A 19,753-nucleotide genomic window follows, 5' to 3' on the forward strand; every position below is an offset into this window, starting at 1 on the left:
GCCACTTTAAGTTTTGTGGATTTCAACTTCCAGAATTCCTCAGTCAGCATGGATGAGAAGCAAAACATTAAAAAAAAGAAATAACCAAGAAAGTCCAGTTGCCTTTTGAAAAAAAAGAACCTCCGGGAAAACCATGACCCAGAGAATCTCCATAAATGACATCCCTGGTTCTTTCAATTTCCTGTCATAGGATTTGGTTGGTTCTTAATCTTCAGCTCATTAACACTGCTGCTTTGAAAGTGGTCCAGCCTCTCTTTCAGATGTGGTCCAAAGGGCTCTCAGACTTAGTTTGCCCTCTGGAAATAAGCTGTATGAAACGGCCTAGGTCTTATGCAGCTATGAAGGAGCATCCGTTGAATCAATAGCTCCTAATATATTCTGAAAATAACTCTCATCCCATCAATAACAATTCTCTAGAAAAAGATTGGCCATCACTTCTAATTCTTGCAGAAGCTGGATAGAACACTAGATAATGGGCAAAATGTCTTGGTTATGATCCCAAACTGCTCTCCTCCAAATGGAGAAATCTAACATTAGGAATTCATCCACATTATATTAACCCCATCAGAAACAACAACAACAGATCTTTGGATATTGGTCTTTTGTTGGCACTGATGTTCTCATAATCTCTAGACTATTTTTCCTAGGGCTGTTTGAGGCTGTATCTCAGAGGGAATGGCTCTTGAGATTATTTTTATCATTTAATGGTCAAAAAGTACAGGTTTACACCCATTCATTTAGTGACCGTTCGAAGTTACAACAGTTAGAACTGAAGAAAGTGATTTATGATTGTTTTTCACACTTATAATAGTTGCAGCATCCTCATGGTAATGTGATCAAAATGGCAACTGACTCGTATTTATGACAGTTGCAGTGTCCCAGGGTCATGTGATCATCTTTTGTCATCTTCTAACAAGCAAAGTCAACAGGGAAGCTAGATTCACTTAACATCCTTGTTACTAACTTAACAACTACAGTGATTCATTTAACAACTGTGACAAGAAAGGTCATAAAAACCTAGTAACAGTCTCGCTTAGCAACAGAAATTTTGGACTCAATTGTGGTCGTAAGTCGAGGGCTACCTGTAAGTGATCCTATGTTGTCTTGGCTTCCTTGTTAGGATGCTAATTAACTCAGACTTCCTTCCATCTCTGCAGCAGAGCCTGGTCCTTTCCTAACGGCTTTGTTTCAAAGTCTTTGTAAAAGTCCAGTTCTGGTCTATCTCCAAGATGCTTCTTTCCTGAACGGCTGTATTTCTTCCTCCACGACCTCAACAAATGGCTGAATGGTTTTTCCTGGCTTCTGAACTTTTTGGGCCCATGCCCAAAATGTAGTCCCATTTGGTAAACCAGTCCAGAAAATCAAGTCCAAGGAGAGACTAGAGCCACACACTATCAAGGTGAGTTATAATAAAAGCCAGTTTGGTCTAAGAGGGCTTGGCACAGTGGTGAAGATGCTGGTCTAGAAACCGTGAATTCGAGTTTCATCATAGGCATGAAAATCTGCTGGGTAACTTTGGGCCAATCAATAGGAGACTGTGAGTTCTAGTCCCATTTTAGGCATGAAAGTCTGCTGGGTGGGTTTGGGCCAATTACCAGGAGACTAGGAGTTCTAGTCCTGAGTTAGGTATGAAAGCTGGCTGGGTGACTTTAGGCTAGTCCCTCCTTCTCTCAGCCTAACCCACCTCATAGGGTAGCTGTTGGGGGGGGGAGAAAAGCCTATTAGGTAAGTCTCTGATCATGACTTCATCATCAAGTAATTTATCATCATTAGGGTGACCACTAGGGTGAGGGCAAGGCCCACAGCTGAGAGAAGGGTTCTCAATCTGTGGTCCGCAGACCCCTGGGGGCTGCAATGTCATCACAGGGCATCCAAAAAGGCATAAAGAAATTAAGAGCCTTGATAGTACAGTGGTCTAATGCACCCTGTTATTAACACAGCTGCCTGCAATTACTGCAGGTTCGAATCTTGCCAGGCTCAAGGTTGACTCAGCCTTCCATCCTTTCTAAGGTAGATAAAATGAGGATCCAGTTTGTGGGGGCAATAAGCTGACTTTGTATAAATATACGAAAGGATGAAGGCTATTGCTTAATGCATTGTAAACCGTCCTGAGTCTCCGGAGAAGGGCGGCATATAAATCAAATTAAAAAAAAAAAATCTTAAGTCTTGGGGGTCCATGGCCATGAAAGGTATTTAAAGGGGGTCCATTTTTACCACCTTTTTCTCTTATTTAAAAAAAGGGGAGGGTTTTTTTAATTGCTTCACCCTCAGATTGCTGATAGATCAGCTGACACTTCCTGGTTTGCTTAGGTTTCGTTCTTCTCCTTTAAAAAGGGGAAAGAGAAACATAACTAAGTAATGTCATCATTTCTCTTAGACTCCCTGGTTCCTCCTTCTTCAGCTGGATCCAGATGCTAGTCTGATTGGATTCTGACAAGGAACGGGGAGGAAACACTATCCTGACATGATCCTGAGATCCTAGGCTAGACAGGGTGTTAAAAGCTCCAGAAGGTAGGAAAGAACTTGGAAAACAAGGACCAAACAAATACTAAAAGACACCCTGCATTCCATCCCAGAAAGTTAAAAGAAATATCCTCTCTACTTTACTTCCCATATAGAGGGGAAGAATGCCAGCTTGCCATTTTGTTTCTAGAGAAAGTTCTGTAGTTATGAACATTAATTAAGATGTGAGGTCTTTCGACCTAATCTGCCCATTTGATTGTTTACATGCTATCAAATTGGTGCTGACACTGAACAAGCACACAGGTAGATTTTTCTTCAATCAGAACAGAGCTGGAAGGGACCTTAGAGGTCTTCTAGTCCAACATCCTGCTCAAGCAGAAAACCCTATATCCGTGATGGCGAACCTATGGCACGGGTGCCAGAGATGGCACACAGAGCCATACTAGTGAGCATGCGAGTGTTGCCCTAGCTCAGCTCCAGCGCGCATGTGCGCACCGGCCAACTGACTTTCAGGCCTTCCGGTCCCACCGGAAGTCGGGAAACTGGCTGTTTCCGGCCTCCGGGGGAATGGGGAAGGCTGTTTTTGCCCTCCCCAGGCTCCTAGAAAGCCTCTGGAGCCTGGGGAGGTGGAAAAAACGGGCCTACCTGGCCCACCGTGCCATCACGTGCCAAAAGCAGGGGGAAATGTGGGGGGGTCACGTGCGCATGCACGGGAGGGCGGGGCGCATTGAATTATGGATGTGGACACACGCACCCGTGACCCCTCACGCTCCTTCCGCTTTTGGCACGTGATGGCAAAAAGGTTAGCCATCACTGCCCTATATCATTGATATACCATTCTCCATGACTGTCTCCAATCTGGTCTTCTAATGACCCATGTACCAATAAAGAATATGTGTAGCTCAGGGTTGAAATGAGAGGTCCTTGGTACTCTCTGAGCTTGGTGGTTTTCTTGCAGATGTTTCATTAGCCAACTAGGTAACAAAAGACTACACTGATGATGTTACCTAATTTGGATAATGAAACGTCTGCAAGAAAACTGCCAAGCTCAGAGAGCACCAAGTACTCCCCATCACTATTATAACTGAGTCCACCCACTCTGCTCTTGGTTGTCTTCGCCTTATCCTTCCTTCCACCTATTCTAGCACTAGACACAACATAAACTGGGCATCGTGTTATGAGTCACTCTGCTTTTCCTTTTGGGTATATAAATATTCCCGATGCAGACTTGTGTAAATAACTTAATAACATCACGGCTCTTGGTAAGGAGTATTCAATGGTGCACTCCCTTTCCAGACATGTTCTGCTGAAAATTTTTGCCCAAGCAAAGACAAATGCCAGCCAGAAGGAATCAGATGATAACGTCTCTGCTGCTCACTGGTGTTGTAGGGCAGAACAGTCCAATTCTATCCTATTGGAATCCAGAGAGTCATTCTTTTGCAGCAGAGGCTGGTAAACTACAGCTCCTAGCAGACCCTGCCCGAACAAACAGTGAGAATAGAGACTGGGAAGTGTTGTTCCATAACTTCTGCATGGTCACTGAACCAACTGCAGTGCAGATGGACCCACTGCAAAGCATTCTGGGAGGAAGATGCCCTTTCATACTGTCTTAGTGTGGGTGTCAAAAGCAGGTTTTCTGAGGCTGATGTGGGAGGGAGGAAAGTGAGGAAAGAAAGAAGAGAGAGGGAGGGACAGAGGGAGGGACGGAGGGAAGGAAGGAAGGAAGGAAGGAAGGAAGGAAGGAAGGAGAGGGAGGAGAGGGAGGGAAGGAGGGAGAGAGGAACAGTGAGAAAAGAAAAAAGGGAGGGAGGGAGGCAAGTTTGCAACATTGCCAAAATCCTTTAAGTTCTCATCAAGAATGCCAAAATCGTATCCTATGTAGAGTTTCATGAGATTGTAAAAGATTTTGGCTTGTTTTTCTTTTTTTGAACTGGTATATAATAGAAGATTGTTTGGTAGTACCCAGGTATCACCATTTATTAATTTAAAACATAAATCATCCACCCAAACCTAAATTATTATATCAAGCCAAAACCCAAACTTCTACTATATTGAATCCAATTCAGACAAGTAAATCTTATAAATAATGTTGGTGAATTAAAACAATTCAGTCCACCAGATCAGTCACATCTGTGAAAACTACAAATGTTGGGAATTTCCATATGTAAAACATTACGATCGCCTTCTTCCACTAAAAAGGCTTAAAGGACAGTTTAAACACAGTTAATCTGGGGAGGGGGGTCAATGCCTATCTGCAGCTTCCAATGTAGAAGACATAACAGAAAAGGAAAGAAGATGGAGAGGGAAGAGGAAAAAGGCAGACCCGGACACAAACTTTTCAAGCTAAAGGGAAAGTCTGATGAATACAGTTGATGGTGATGGGCTTCTTTTGGGGAGGATAAACTCCCTAAGGCATCCAAGATGGAACAGTAACTTGCCCCAAATGGAAGCAACTCAAATTTCCCAAACCAAGTATTCCCCTGGAACAGATACCTTCCAGGGACATGCAAATTTCACCCATTCTGATTGTGAATACACAGCAAATGTTATTTCAATTATTCTCATTGGTACTTTAAAAAATGAGACCATCAGCCATGCCCACCGGTAAAATTATAACCTAATATGTTAACTCTTTAAGGGGATGCTTCCAAGCCTACTCTCTGAATACTGCACAATAGTATTTTTGTGTCCACCTAACAATATGTGCCAATGTGTGTTTATTTGAGTTGGAGATTAATTTGTGTGGTTTCTGTTTTGTTTCTTTACTTCCATTTTCCTAGCCCTAACCATTTGCCTTCATGCAGCCGCTGTTTGCCTGCAGTTCAAAAAACACACATCATTTTACACGTCAGCTTAAAAGGTTCCTTTGCGCACAGCTTCTCACATCCTTACACGTCAGGTTTAGAGAACAAGTTTTTCCCCCTGCACAAAATCACCAGCAACTGCCCCATGGAAAACCCTGCACAAAAAGATGGAAAAGACAACAGCCCTCAGCCAGATAAACCTTCCCCGTCTTCAGAGGGAAGAATCCTATACATTTCTTTGCATTTAAATACAATCTATTGCATTTTGCTTACAATGATTGTAAAAACAATTAACAAGTAGAATGATTTGCCTTCAGAAGTTGTGGGTGCTCCAGCACTGGAGGTTTTTAGAATAGAATAGAATAGAATAGAATAGAATAGAGTAGAGTAGAGTAGAGTAGAGTAGAGTAGAGTAGAGTAGAGTAGAGTAGAGTAGAGTAGAGTAGAGTAGAGTAGAGTAGAGTAGAGTAGAGTAGAATAGAATAGAATAGAATAGAATAGAATAGAATAGAATAGAATAGAATAGAATAGAATAGAATTCTTTATTGGCCAAGTGTGATTGGACACACAAGGAATTTGTCTTGGTGCATACGCTCTTGGTGTACATAAAAGAAAAGAAGAGATTTCAACCATTTGTCTGAAATAGTACAGGTAGTCCTTGACTTATGACCACAATTGAGCTTGTTAAATTAGTTACACAGTTGTTAAGTCAATCTGGTTTAACATTGCATTGAAATTGCTTGTCAAAAGACCTCAAAAAATGATCACATGGCCTTGGGACAGAGCAACGGTCATAAGTATGAACCAGTTGCCAAGCATCTGAATTTTGATCACATGATCATGGGGATGCTACAAAGGTTGTAAGTGTGCAAAATGATCATAAGTCACTTTTTTCAGTGCCATTGTAACTTTGAACGGTCACTAAATGAACTGTTGTAAATTGAGGACTACCTGTATAGAGTTTCCAACCTAAGCAGAGGGTTGGGCTAGAAGACCTCCAAGGTCCCTTCCCGCTGTTATTCTGCTATCTCTTTATTAGGCTCACCATCTGGCCAATTGTGTTCAAGCTCAGGAGCTAAGCAGGAACAAGCTTGGTAACTACTTGGATGGATGACCACTAGAGGATCCTCAGGCTGTGGGTTAGCCTGGGAAAGAAATGGCTCTTTTAAGGAGTGGAACAGCCCGGCCAAGGCCTCTGGCCTTTGATCATTGTGATCTTGTGTACCTGAAAAAGAAGTTGAATCCAGAACAAAGAAAGGATAAAAATTCAGTCTGAGTTAATGAAAACTATTTTTAGGTTGCATTCCCATCTATTACCTAGGCTTTGTATGTTCCTTTATGTCTGTATTTGCATCACACCCTCACCCTGGCTAATGAATTAATGATTTCCTGAGTTCACACAATATACTGAATTCTATACTAACCAGTTGACATTTGAGACAGAATAACAGAATAACAGCATTGGAAGGGGCCTTGGAGGTCTTTTAGTCCAACTCCCTGCTCAAACAAGAGACGTATACCATTTCAGAAACATGGCTGTCTACTCTCTTTTGAAAAGCCTCCTGTGTTGGAGCACCCACAACTTCTGAAGGCAACTCATCCCACTGATTTATTGTTCTCACTGTCAGGAAACAGTTCCTCCGTAGTTCCAGGTCGCTTCTCTCCTTGGTTAGTTGAGCTGAGTTCCTGCAGTACATTAAACCACCCCCAGACCGATCAACATTAAAAGAAGCCAGTTTCGGCATGTTGGGCAAATACAACCACAAGGCTTGTCACAGAATGGGACAGCAATGCCTATGCATTTAATCCATTTTATTTCTGATACATTAACAATTTCAATTTTGTGGTTGGTTGTGGGATGATTTTACATGAAATCCTAATATAAAACAAGGAAATTCCATTCTCTTCTTTTGTGGCTGAGCTAAATCAGCTGTTACTCTTGCAAATCAACACTCAGTGTCTATTGACTAATATCTCAGATATTACAATGAGCCACTGTTATTGTTTTGCTTTATCTCGTAAGTTAAGGATAGGGACTAAAATCTTGTAGTTGCCTCAGTTGATAGAATCAGTCCAACAGCAATTTCTCCAAAATGGCTGCATGTAACAGATGGCTTGGTGCAAGCGGAAGGAAGGAAGGAAGGAAGGAAGGAAGGAAGGAAGGAAGGAAGGAAGGAAGGAAGGATAAAGAATACTAGAGTTGGAAGGGACTTTGGGGGTTTTCTACTCCAACTCCCTGCTCAAGCTATACCATTTCAGAGAAGCGGTTGTCCAATCTGTTCTTAAAAACCTCCAGTGATTGAGCATCCATAACTTCTGAAGGCAAGTCATTCCACTGATTGATCGGTCTAACTGACAAGGAAGGGTTTAAACTCCCAGAATCCTGGGAATTTCTGAGTGTTGAAGCTCACCCATTTGCAAATTTGCTAAGATTGAAAAGTACCGGCCTAAAGTTAGCAATGATTAATACAGAATTTGATGTTCCTCAACATTAAATCACATGCTGGCTTAATCAGTGCCCTGTTTGATCCAACATGCTAAGTCAGTAACGAGGCTATCACATCAAGCTGAATCACAAGTTACCCATCTCTACTTTTACCATCTTTACTAGGTTGTGCAAGTCCAGAGAAAAATGATGCTCTAGCCTAAGCAAAGGATTCCACCAAAGTTCATTTTCTTCCTGAAGCAAATTGCCTCAATGCCCAAGTTCTGCACTGCCCAAAGATGCACACTCTAATGATACCAGGAAGTTGTAAAGGAGGGATGTCCAACCTTAGCAACTTTAAGATTTATGGACCTCAACTCCCAGAATTCTTCAGCCAGCCATAGGGAAGTCCACGGTTTTTAAAGTTGCCAAAGCTGGACATTCCTGATGGAAAGATTGCTATGATCCCCAGCCCAATTCAGCCTTTGAAATAATGGTGTGGATCACTTTTATTCAAGGCCCCTTTATTTGAGAAAACCTCTCACTTGAAAGAGAATATTTAGAGTTCTTCCACTATTTGGGAGCTCCCTTGTTCATTCCATTTATCAGATCATTGACTACAATGAGCAAAATTAAGGAGGAAACAAAGATTGCGATGAAACACAGTAGGAAGAAAGCAGGAACTTAAAGAAACATTTTACTCCTGGGCGTCTCAGTTTTGAAGGAGAAAGTATTGCATCAAAAGAGATGGGGAAGACCCATCACCCATACTAGAGGTCTGCAGGGTCAACATATTCTCTGCTTCCTTTCAGGGAAGAGAACAACTAAGAGCAATCAAGTTGGAAATACACCCCCCAGAGATCTTACCACCCAAGCACAGTTGATAATCAGTGAACCGAAGACTGTCCAGGCTTCATGGCTGACCCCTTTCTACAGAAGCCCTTTCAAATCTCAGCCACACTCTGCAGATCCCCCCACCTCCTCCTTTCCTACAGTGTCCATCATCCATAGCCCAATCTTCTTCTTTCTCTTTTTCAAATTTTCTGTTTCCTCATCTCATGCATCCCCGGTCCATATTTCCCATCCGGCTGCTTCCTTTGCATCCTTCAGCTACCAATTCCCTTTTCCTTCCTCTCTGCTGTCACCAGCTGTGCATCTGGCCATCCAGAACTAAATTCAGTGTGATCATGTCTGAATGAAGGAGGTGCCACTGAGGGCCACTTGAGGCCAATCCTCACAAGGGCCCAATGTTTGCTATTATCCTTCCCTGATCCTCCTCCCAATACGACAATAGGTAGTCTGTTTGGAATCTCCCAACACACACACACATACACACAGGGCTCCTATCCCTACCAGACCATCCCTCAGTGCACTGCAGAGACAGCATAATCAGGGCCGTTCCCAGACCAGAAGCAAGCAAGGGCCGAACCTGCCAGAAAATCACAAGCAAAGACAGAAGCCACCATGTTCTTTCTTAGCATTTATCAAGAGGGCGAGAAGCAAAGCACACACATCCATGGTTGTTAGAACAAACCAACCACATCCAAGTCCCCTGTGCAAGTGATATTAACAAACTCACTTTTAGAGAGACCAGACGGGGAACGAAAAGAGCCGCCCTTTTGTGAAACATCAGGAATAAACCACTGGGAATCACAGGCCCCTTTCCATAGAGCTTCAGGTCCAGGGATTGGGGAGACATTCCCAACCCAATGCTGCGTTTAGCCCAGGCTTTCCTCTCTGTCGACTACCAGATTTGCTTCTCTTTCCAGCCATCGACCCTGCAGTCGGTCCCACCTCAAGAAGAAAAAGCCCTGCCTCTGGATGCTAAAGGAAGACATGGAAGGGAAGAGGCTGCTTATGCAGAACAATCAGCAGAGGCAGCTTCCTCGCTCGGATAATAGAATGGCACACAGCTCGGGGACAAAGGGGCAGCTAGAAAAACAATTCCCCCTTCTTTGGGGAGCAGGAATGAGTCACACACCTGGGAGCAGAACCAAGAACTCCCCTCTCTCCCCATTGGGGGCTGGGGGGACCTTCCCTTCCAGGAGCAAGCTGGAGGCAGGTGCAATTTGAAGGCATGTTGGCCAGACATCTGGGCAAAAGACTGCCAGGCATCCACCCACCCGCCAATCAAAGCCTGGTATTGTTAGCATTTGACATGCAGCCATCAAGGCTATTTCAGCTATGACATCTGTGATTACAAGCCAGGTAGTAGCAAGGGAGATGTTGAGAAAGGAAGGAAGGAAGGAAGGAAGGAAGGAAGGAAGGGAGGGAGGGAGGGAGGGAGGGAGGGAGGACCCTCCCTTCACTCAAGGAATGAAATGCCAAGCCTAGCATTGAAAGGAAAACCCCAGGCTGTGCAATGCAGAAGAAAGGCCCCCTTGCCAGAGGTGTGTTTACCAGTCTCCCCTCCCATCCATGTTGAACATTGTCTGCCTTCTCAGCTCTTCTCTTTTGTCAAGCACACAGGCCACCCCAGCAAAAACACTTGGGGCCTTGGACAGCAGGTGCGGGGGGGGGGGGAGGAGGGTGAACCGGGGGGGGAGGATAGGGTGGAAAGGGTGGAGAGGAGACATTACCTGCAGTGTGTCCTGTCATACTGCTTCCAGACCATCCACCTCTCGGCAGGAAAGAAAAAGACCCCAAGGAACAGATGCCCTGCCTGGGCTTGCACGAGAGAGGAGGTGGGGGGACACCAGAGGAAGGCACGTTCCTGGCTTAGTCCATCCAAGGGTCTTCGTTCCCCCAAAAGCCACTTCTGACCTCCAAACCAGCATTAATAGCTGGGATGCTTCAGTGCCTCCTTGCTGTTCCCTAGCTCATGCTGTCATCAGGTTTCCACAGCCCGGATTGGCTGCAGGGAAGCAGATAATAATACTTCTAATAGCACTGGCAGAGCTGGAGTCGACAAATCTTATGTTTCAAAGACCGGCAGCTTCCAGAACTGCAAGGAGGGAGACCCAGGGCGGAAACTTGAATTCAGCCGCACACCCAACTTAGCTGGTTGCGGGCTGCTGTCGGATGGTCAGAAACTGAGCCTTACATAAAGCACAAGGCTTCCCCGCCCTCAGTAAGCAAAGAAAGCCCCAGTAGCAAGAAGAGAAAAGAGGGGACGCTGCCAAGTTCAGAAGAGAATTGGGAGGGAGCCTTCAAGTTAGCCAGGAAAGAAAAATCCCATGGAGGGATGGGAGGGAGGGAGGGAGGGAGGGAGGGACAGATGCAAAAACCAGATCATGTGGGACTAGCGTTTACTGCTCTGTGCTCAAGAGGACTATAACATTTTTCCCTCTCAAAAAGAGTAATTTCAGAAGGCAAAAGACATAGGCAACTCAATTCACCAGAACATTTAAGGAAAATTGAAGCTGGCCTGTCCAAATTTAAAACAAGGTTTTGAAAGTCTTGCCTAGTGGTTTGGAATTCTGTTTGTCAAGTTTACCTCCCTCTGCAAGAGGGAATATGAGACTATCTCCAGAATCCAGCCAAACCTGGTTGCCTGCAGGATTCTTCCCTTCTACCCAATGACAGAACAGCCAATATCTCCTTGTTCAATCAGACAGGGGCATTTTATGGGCATTTTAAAACCATTTTTAAAAAAAAATCAACAAGGAAAAAAGAAAAGCAGAATCACAAGCATCTGTATAAGTTGTTTTTTTTTTCCTGCCAACTTGTTTTGTTCTTCACCAGACATAAACAAATAAAAATGGGGCCTCTTCTGGTACAGAACTGATAGCCCAAGTTGGAGCATTAATTCCAGAGCAACCTGAAGAAGTATTAACTTTCTCCATGGAGAACATTTCTGATGATGCTGAAACTTTCACATTAAGGGATTTAATTTGCTATGATGAAACATCTTGAGACCATGGAGACGACGGTGTTGCCTTGCCATACTTCAAAAAATTAATATTATATAAAATGCTGGAAATGAGAAGTTCCAGACTAGGAAGATTTATGGTCTTGATCCAAAGCATTCTTCTGATGTTTTTCAGGAGATAGAGTTATACTAGATATAGAAACCAAGATGTCCATGAATGCCAGTGTCTCTCTGGAACTTCCTTTGGTGCTTCCTGGGCTCATGTTCATATCAGTTAAGTCAGGCACACAACAAAGCAGAGTAAGACTATCTTTTGTTCATATTAATATGAACAACATAAAATGGGTAACACAATCATTACTGTCAAAGATAGGTGGCTGTTATCTAATGCTTTGCTCAGAAATGTGTCCCCTTGCCAGGTTAAAAGACAAAGAATTGAAGTTGGGAGAAGGCCTGGGAAGGCGAATGAGAAGAGGCTTCAGCACTTGGTCTTCTGGGAAAAGAAGTACTTGTGACCAAGAAAGAGTGCAGAGAAGAGCAACAAAGTTGATTAGGGGACTGAAGGCTAAAACATATAAAAGTTGCAAATGTCTATGTAATAAAAATAAGGACTAGGGGTGACCTGATAACAGTGTTCTAATATCTCAGGGGCTGCCACAAAGAAGAGAAGGTCAACCTATTCTCCAAAAGCACCTGAAGGCAGAACAAGAAGCAATGGATGGAAACTAATCGAGAATCATCCTAGAACTAAGGAGAAATTTCCTAACAGTGAAAGCAATCAACCAATGGAATAGCTTGCCTTCAGAAGTTGTGGGTGCTCCATCACTGGAGGCTTTCCAAAAGAGACTTGACAATCATTTATCTGAAATGGCATAGGGTCTCCTATGAGCAGATGGTTGGACTAGAAGACCTCCAAGGTCTTTTCCAACTCTGTTATTCTGTTGATAATTCTGTTGACCAAATCCATCAGAATCCACCATCGATATCCAACTTCTTGTGGGCACCCATTACATGCTCTCCAAACTCCAAGAAGCTCCACTGGGCAGATTTTGGCTCCATCTGTTTCTTAGGTTGGCAGTGAAAAAGATTTTTTAAAGGAGACTGATATCTTTAGTTTTTGGAGACATTGGAAATAAATGACAATGGTGCGGAAGTGTTACAAAAAAACATACCATTTCTCAGAATGCGTGACATGCCTTACTATTCCAGTTTATTTTTGTTTGTTTTCTGTATGTGGGGATAATCATCCATATACTGCTGTGATCCCCATGTCCTTTTCTCAGGAAGACCCCTGTAATCTTGGGGTTGGGAGGGGAAGGTAGGGGAGACGCAGAAGCATTCTCATCAACCATTTGGGGCATCATGCAGCCCTGAGAAACCTTGAAAGCTACTTCAATGGTTGCCACCAAAATGCTCTTATTTTGGTATAAGGAATATAAAAGGGATAGGAACATTCCTAACAGTGAGAACAATTAACTAGTGGAACGGCTTGCCTTCAGAAGCAGTGTCCTAATATTCCTTTTTACTCTTACTCTTTTCATGTATTCAAATTATGTTTATACTTCTACCTGTTATCTTATATATGCTTGACAAATAAATAAATAAATAAATAAAAAACTATACAAACTGGGACAGGATTACATTATATATCAACAAAGTGAATTAACCTATTCTCCAAAGCACTTGAAGGCAGAATAAAAAGCAGTGGATGGAAATTAATCAAGGAGAAGAACAACCTAGAGCTAAGGAAAAATTTCCTGACAGTGAGAACAATTAACCAGTGGGACGGCTTGCCTTCACAAGTTGTGGGTGCTCCATCACTGGAGGTTTTTAAGAAGAGATTGGACAGAATAGAGCAAGAGGTTGGACTAGAAGACTTCCAAGGTCCCTCCCAACTCTGTTATTCTGTTATTCTGATCCTGTCCTACCCATTTCTTAGTTCCAATCTTGCTTTGGGGGAGGGAAGTAAACCCACTCATTCACTTAGAGATCTGAGAAAATTGTGAATCCAAATGAGGTTAGAAGCTACTGTTACCGTTCTTATTTTGTGTGATGTCTAGTGCAACCAACCACATAAGCATATCGCAAGCCCCTTCAAGGCTAAATGGGGAGAATATTTCTGAGCACATAAAAAACAGCATTCATGTTCCTTTTTGCAACCCATCGGGGCTGCTGAAAAATCTTAGCAAGATCCAAGTTACTTCAGGAAAACAGATAAAGGTCCTCTTCCTAATTTCACTATTCTTTCCCAGCATCTGTGATGATGACCACCCTTTCAACCTACCAGCCACACAAAGGATCAGACCAGCAATCCTGAGAGATTGTTATTTTGGGGCGGGGGGGGATTCTTTTTAAGTCTTTTAATTTTTTGCTTTTTTTTGCCGTGCTTCACATAGATAAAGATGCTTTACGACAGAGGATGCATTAAAAAAAAAGGGAGCAGGAATAGCACAGAAAACTCAACAATCAAGTTTTGGACTGGCTGTGGACTATGATGTCATGGTTTCCCAGCTCAGTTGTGATTGGCTGGATGGGAGCTGAGCATCTGCTGAGAGCTTAAGGGGCTGGTTAGACGCTGGAGGTTCAGACTTTTTCAGAACAGCTTTGCATCAGGGCTGGTTGTCGTGACAACCTGGCCACAGTCAGCAGCTCCTCCTGATAATGGAATAATAAAACTCTAGCCCACCTCTCCAAAAAAAAAAAAAAATGGTGCAATCTTCCATGTGAAATGATCCTTGGTCTAGTTTGCATGTACAATCTTTGTCCACTGCAAATGACTTGAGAGATAAGGAAACCTGTAAGGACTAATAGCCACAGATGGAACGCCCCAATTCTGCTCATTCCCAACAGCTGTTCATGCATAAGTAGAAATGTTTGGTAGTCCCAGGCCCAGAAGACAGAAATTGAGTTCTAAAAGATTGACTCAAAAGCTTACAGTTCTCTTCGCTCCTTTTGTCAGCTCTCAGTCAGACCCTAAAATTAATAAAAATCAACATACATAGGAATGCTGCTTGGTCTCCTTCTAGACAAGGGTGTCCTAATCTTAGCCATAAGATATGTGGACTTCAATTCCCAGAATTCTGGGAGTTGAAGTCCACAAGTCTTAAAGTTATGAATCATGCAATGATCAGAGTGTCCCACAGCTGCACGTGGTAAAGACTTTTTTGTGACTTTTCTTGCTTTTCAATCATTATTGCTTTATTATTTATTTTATTGCTTCATTTGTGTTTCGTTATATGTTTTAACATTTTAATGCAGGACTTGAATGGTTGCATGAATAGCATGGTAAACAGTGCAGCAATTTTTTGAATAAGAAGCAATATATAGGTAGTCCACAACTTACAAGAGTTCATTTAGTGGCTGGTCAAAGTTACAAAGGCACTGAAAAAAGTGACATGACCCTTTTTCACACAACTATTGCATGCATCCCCATGGTCACATGATCAAAATTTGGATGCTTTGCAACTGACTCATATTTATGATGGTTGCAATGTCCTGGGATCATGTGATCACATTTTGCAACCTTCTGACAAAGTAAATAGGGAAGCCATTCACTTAACAACCATGTTGCTCACTTAACAACAGCAGTGATTCACTTAACTGTGGCAAGAAATATCATAAAATGGGGCAAAATTTCCTTAACTGTCTCACTTAACAACAGAAATTTTAGGCTCAATTGTGGTCATACGTCGAGGACTAGCTGCACAATTTTTTAAACAAATTAATGAAACAAAATGGTTGGTCTTTTTATAGCCTATCCATACAGTTTCAAATATATTTATTGAGAAATATGTCCCACTGAGTTCTCATATGCTTTTCTTTTTCCCGTTGTAATTTCAGTTGATAATTTTACTACAAACCATAATCTTGGCAGCTCAGCTATATTTTAACATAATGATATTTAAATATGAAAATTAGCACACTTCAATTAAACACGATCAGACTATCAGATTGTCCTTAATGGTCATTGGACTATATTGCTATCATATTTCATTAGAGCTGCTTTTGAATGCTGGTTAATTTAATATTTTATCACAATGCAATAATATCTAAATATAGATTCCATATACAGCTATGTATCTGGATAGGGATCCAGGTTGCAGAAGACTGATTTGAAGACTAAATGGATACATTTAAATTGAGGGATTATTTTCCACCATTTCATGAGATAAAGAGGATTTCCAAGGCAAGACATATGGGTAATCCTCGACTTACAATCATAATTGAGCCCAAAATTTCTGTTGCTAAGCAAGACATTTGTTAAGTGAGTTTTGCCCCATTTTACAACCTTCCTTGCCACAGTTGTTAAGTGTAGTCGTTAAGTTAGTAACAAGGTTGTTAAATGAATCTTACTTTCTCATAGGCTTTGCTTGTCAGGTCGCAAAAGGTGATCGCATAACCCCAGGACACTTCAGCCGTCATAAATACAACCCAGTTGCCAAGAGTGTGAATTCTGATCACATGATCATGGGGATGCTGCAATGTTCATAAGTGATGAAAAATGGTCATGTCACTTTTTCCATTGATGTTATAACTATGAACGGTCATAGACCGTGATGGCGAACCTATGGCACGCGTGCCACAGGTGGCACACAGAGCCATATCTGTGCTCTAGCACAGATTGCTCTAGCTCAGCTCCAGCGCACATGTGCATGCCGGCCAGCTGATTTTCGGGCCTTCTGGGCCCACTGGAAGTCGGTAAATGGGCCGTTTCCAGCCTCTGGAGGGCCTCTGGGGGAGTGGGGGAGGCCGTTTTTGCCCTCCCCAGGCTCCAGGGAAGCCTCTGGAGCCTGGGGAGGGTGAAAAACGGGCCTACCAGGCCCACCAGTAACCTTTTTGCTGTTGCGTGACAAAAGCGAGGGGAGTGGGGGGTCACACGTGCATGGGGGGGGGTAGGGTAGGGGGCATTGAACTATGGGTGTGGGCACGTGCGTGCACGACCCCCCGGGCTCCCGCTTTTGGCACACAACAGCAAAAAGGTTAGCCATCACTGGTATAGGGTCTCCTGCTTGAGCAGGCGGTTGGACTAGAAGACCTCCAAGGTCCCTTCCAACTCTGTTATTCTATTCTATTCTCCCACCCGCTCCAACCTGCAAAGAACCTGTTTTAGTGCTCCCTTCTACATATTTTCTAATTCCAATGGGCAGGAACCCCTACCAACCATTTTCAGTCATTGTACAGGTAGTCCTTGACTTATGACTCTAATTGAGACCAGAATTTCAGGTGGTTTTTAAGTGAGTTGCGCTCAATCTTATTTTTTCGTGCTGAGGGCGTGAATTTTGTGGCGATGCTATAACGGTTGTAAGTGTGAAGATCGGTTATCACATTTTTAGTGTGTTGTAACTTAAAATGGTCATTAAATGAATAGTTATAAGTCGAGGACTACCTGTATAGCTTACTGAAAGTGAACCAATAAATCCAGCCATGAAATTCATGAGGGGAAAGGCCCCCCATAACCTTCAGTTTTTATGGATTATTAAAGATTTACAGCAGCAACACCGAAAAAGGGGCTGGTATGCTTTTCACAAATTCGTTGCCGAATTTTAAACAGGACAAAAGAGCCGGCTGTCTTTCAAATCCATTTCAAGGGAAGAATTTTCCTCTCGTTTTCCATTCAAAAACAGCTTTGTTTTGCAGCAGAGCCAGGAAGACAAACAGGTTCTGTAAGCAGATATCCAAAGATCGCTTTCCTGAGAAAGCCTCCCCGACAGCAAAGGGCCGAAGCAGGAGGGAGGCAAAGGATCCAGTTGCTGGTGTGGAGTTACAGCCTTTTCATCCTCTGCCATTTGATATGTGGAACTGCGGGGCCTCCCCGTTTGCAGCGATCAAATGTTGTGCTCTGTTAGTTAGCTGCTTGTGCCCGAAGCGGGCGGGGACGGGGGTGGGGGGGGGAGGACAAGGAAAGAAGGTAAGAGGGCAGTGTTGGGGAAGTTGAGAAAAAAACCAGAAAGCAAAGTAAACCCTAAGGGTGGAAAAAAGGTCAGGCCTTACACAGTTGGGCAAGATTAAGAAAGAAGAACGACACGATTTTAGGAAAGTATCTTGAATACTGGTTTTGGGATATACAGAATATTAGAAACTGCAAGATGAATTTCCATGCCTGCTTTATACAGGTCTTTGACTTACAACCGTACATTTAATGACCTTTTGAAGTTAGAACAGCACTGAAAAAAGTGACTTATGACTGCTTTTCACACTTAACGACCGTAGCAGCATCCCCACAGCCACGTGATCAAAATTCGGATGCTTGGCAACCGATTCATATTTATGACCGTTGCCGTGTCCCGGGGTCATGTGATCCCCTTTTGCGACCTTCTGACAAGCAAAGTCAATGGGGAACCTAGATTCACTTAAGAATCATGTCACTAACCTAACAACTGCAGTGTTCACTTAACAACTGTAGCAAGAAAGGTCATAAAACAGGGCAAAATTCACATAACAACTGTCTCATTTAGTAACATAAATTTTGAGCTCAAAAAGTTAAGAATTACCTCCAGCTGTCAGCCCTAAGAGGTCGTCCAGACAAGAAGCACCAACCATGAGTACTAACACTACCTTTATTGTAAAGCTAAAGTATAAGAATTGTGCAAATCTGAACTGTGCCTTCACAAGAAACTAGGGAGTGTTCCTTTGTGGGATGTTTGACACATCCCGATTCCTTCTGTGGGGCTCAGTTATCTCTTATCTGACTGTTGCCTAGTCTGTGACTCTTCCTCCTGTCTCCCCCATCATTCCCACGTATGGGAATGGGACAAATGATTTGGGTCTTCAATGACCCCCACCCATCTGCACATGCTGTCATATGCCAGGCCATTTCAGTGCACGTAGCCCCTCCCTCTCCAGTTTTCATTTGCAATTTGATTGTTTTATTACAGTTATGCAGAACCTGCTTTTCAGCTCCTCTTCCTGCTGTCTCCCCTTCATTGTTCAATAATTCTTTATAACTCCTCATTTTCTCTATATCCATGGCGTTGGGGTATATTAGTGTTTCCATAGTCGATAATCATCATGGAATTTTAATGTAGTGCTTTCTAATCTCTTACCATGTTTTGTGCAGTGATCTTCTGATGATATGTTGTTGGAAGTATCCATGATGCTTGTCCTTTCCCTCCCACAGGAAGGCGTGCCAGCCGCGTTGTAGTTCAAAACCCTCCAGTAATAGCGTTTTTTTATTCTTGAGGTCTATCCAATCCCTTATCCAATTTAGCGATGCCGCTTTGTAATATAACTCCCAGTCTGGTAGGCCTAAATCTCCCTTTTCCCGGGTATCTTGCATACACGTTATTTTAATTCTGGCCTTTTTCCCATTCCAAATAAATTTTGTTATCATTTTATTAAGGTCCTTGAAAAAATTGTTTCCTGGCCAAATTGGAGTTACTTGAAAAAGGTAGAGTAATCTAGGCAGTATGTTCATTTTATGGATGCGATTTTCCCTTAAAATGACAGTTGTAATTTGTTCCACGTTTCCAGATCTTTTCTAATTTGTTTCATTAGTTTGTTATAATTGTCTTTTCTAATTGTTATTGCTTTAGCGGTAAGACAGATTCCTAGATACTTTATTCTCTTTACAATTTGTATTCCTAGTTTGTCTTCTAATTTTGTCTCCTGTACCTTTGTCAAATTCTTTTGTTAGAGCTTTAATAATAATAATAATAATAATAATAATAATAATAATAATAATAATAATAATAATAATAATAATTTTATTTCTATACCGCCCTTCTCCCGAAGGACTCAGGGTGGTGTACAGCCAATTTAAAAACACAAGACACAACAATAATTAAAAATTAAAATAATTAAATAGATTTGGCCGATTTAAAACCCCAAAAATTAAAATACCCCAATTTAAAATTATTATATTGACAGCCCTGCCTGGCGGAACAACAGGGTCTTCAGTGCGCAGCGGAACATCCGGAGGTCGGAGATCTTACGTATTTCCGGGGGCAGTTCATTCCACAGGGTTGGGGCTCCCACAGAGAAGGCCCTCCCCCTGGGTGTCGCCAGCCAACATAACTTGGCTGATGGCACCCTGAGGAGACCCTCTCTGTGGGAACGGACTGGTTGGTGGGAGGCTATTGGTGGCAGAAGACGGTCTCTAAGGTACCCGGGTCCTGTGCCATGGAGCGCTTTAAAGGTGGTAACCAATACCTTGAATCGCACCCGGAAGACCACTGGGAGCCAGTGCAGCTTGCGCAGGAGGGGTGTCACACGGGCACAACGAGGTGCGACCATAACCACCTGCACGGCCGC

At 42.9% G+C, this 19,753-nt stretch overlaps 1 protein-coding gene across 3 annotated transcripts in view; it reads right to left on the reverse strand.

Moving 5' to 3' along the window:
* The window catches only part of PAK3 (p21 (RAC1) activated kinase 3), a 154,553-nt gene extending 144,098 nt beyond the window's left edge, over positions 1-10,455 (reverse strand). For 2 of the 3 annotated variants that reach the window (XM_070952034.1, XM_070952036.1), the window contains exon 1: positions 10,272-10,455. The gene's annotated coding sequence lies outside the window, so the exon portion shown is untranslated. Of the gene's footprint in view, positions 1-9,271; positions 9,403-10,271 lie in introns of those variants that run through there. The other variant, XM_070952035.1, reaches the window with a different exon arrangement.
* Positions 10,456-19,753: the final 9,298 nt, after the last annotated feature.

The sequence above is a fragment of the Pituophis catenifer genome, unplaced genomic scaffold, assembly GCF_029215685.1.
Source record: "Pituophis catenifer annectens isolate HBS135680 unplaced genomic scaffold, rPitCat1.0.hap2 SCAF_11, whole genome shotgun sequence".
NCBI classification, from domain to species: Eukaryota; Metazoa; Chordata; class Lepidosauria; order Squamata; family Colubridae; genus Pituophis; species Pituophis catenifer.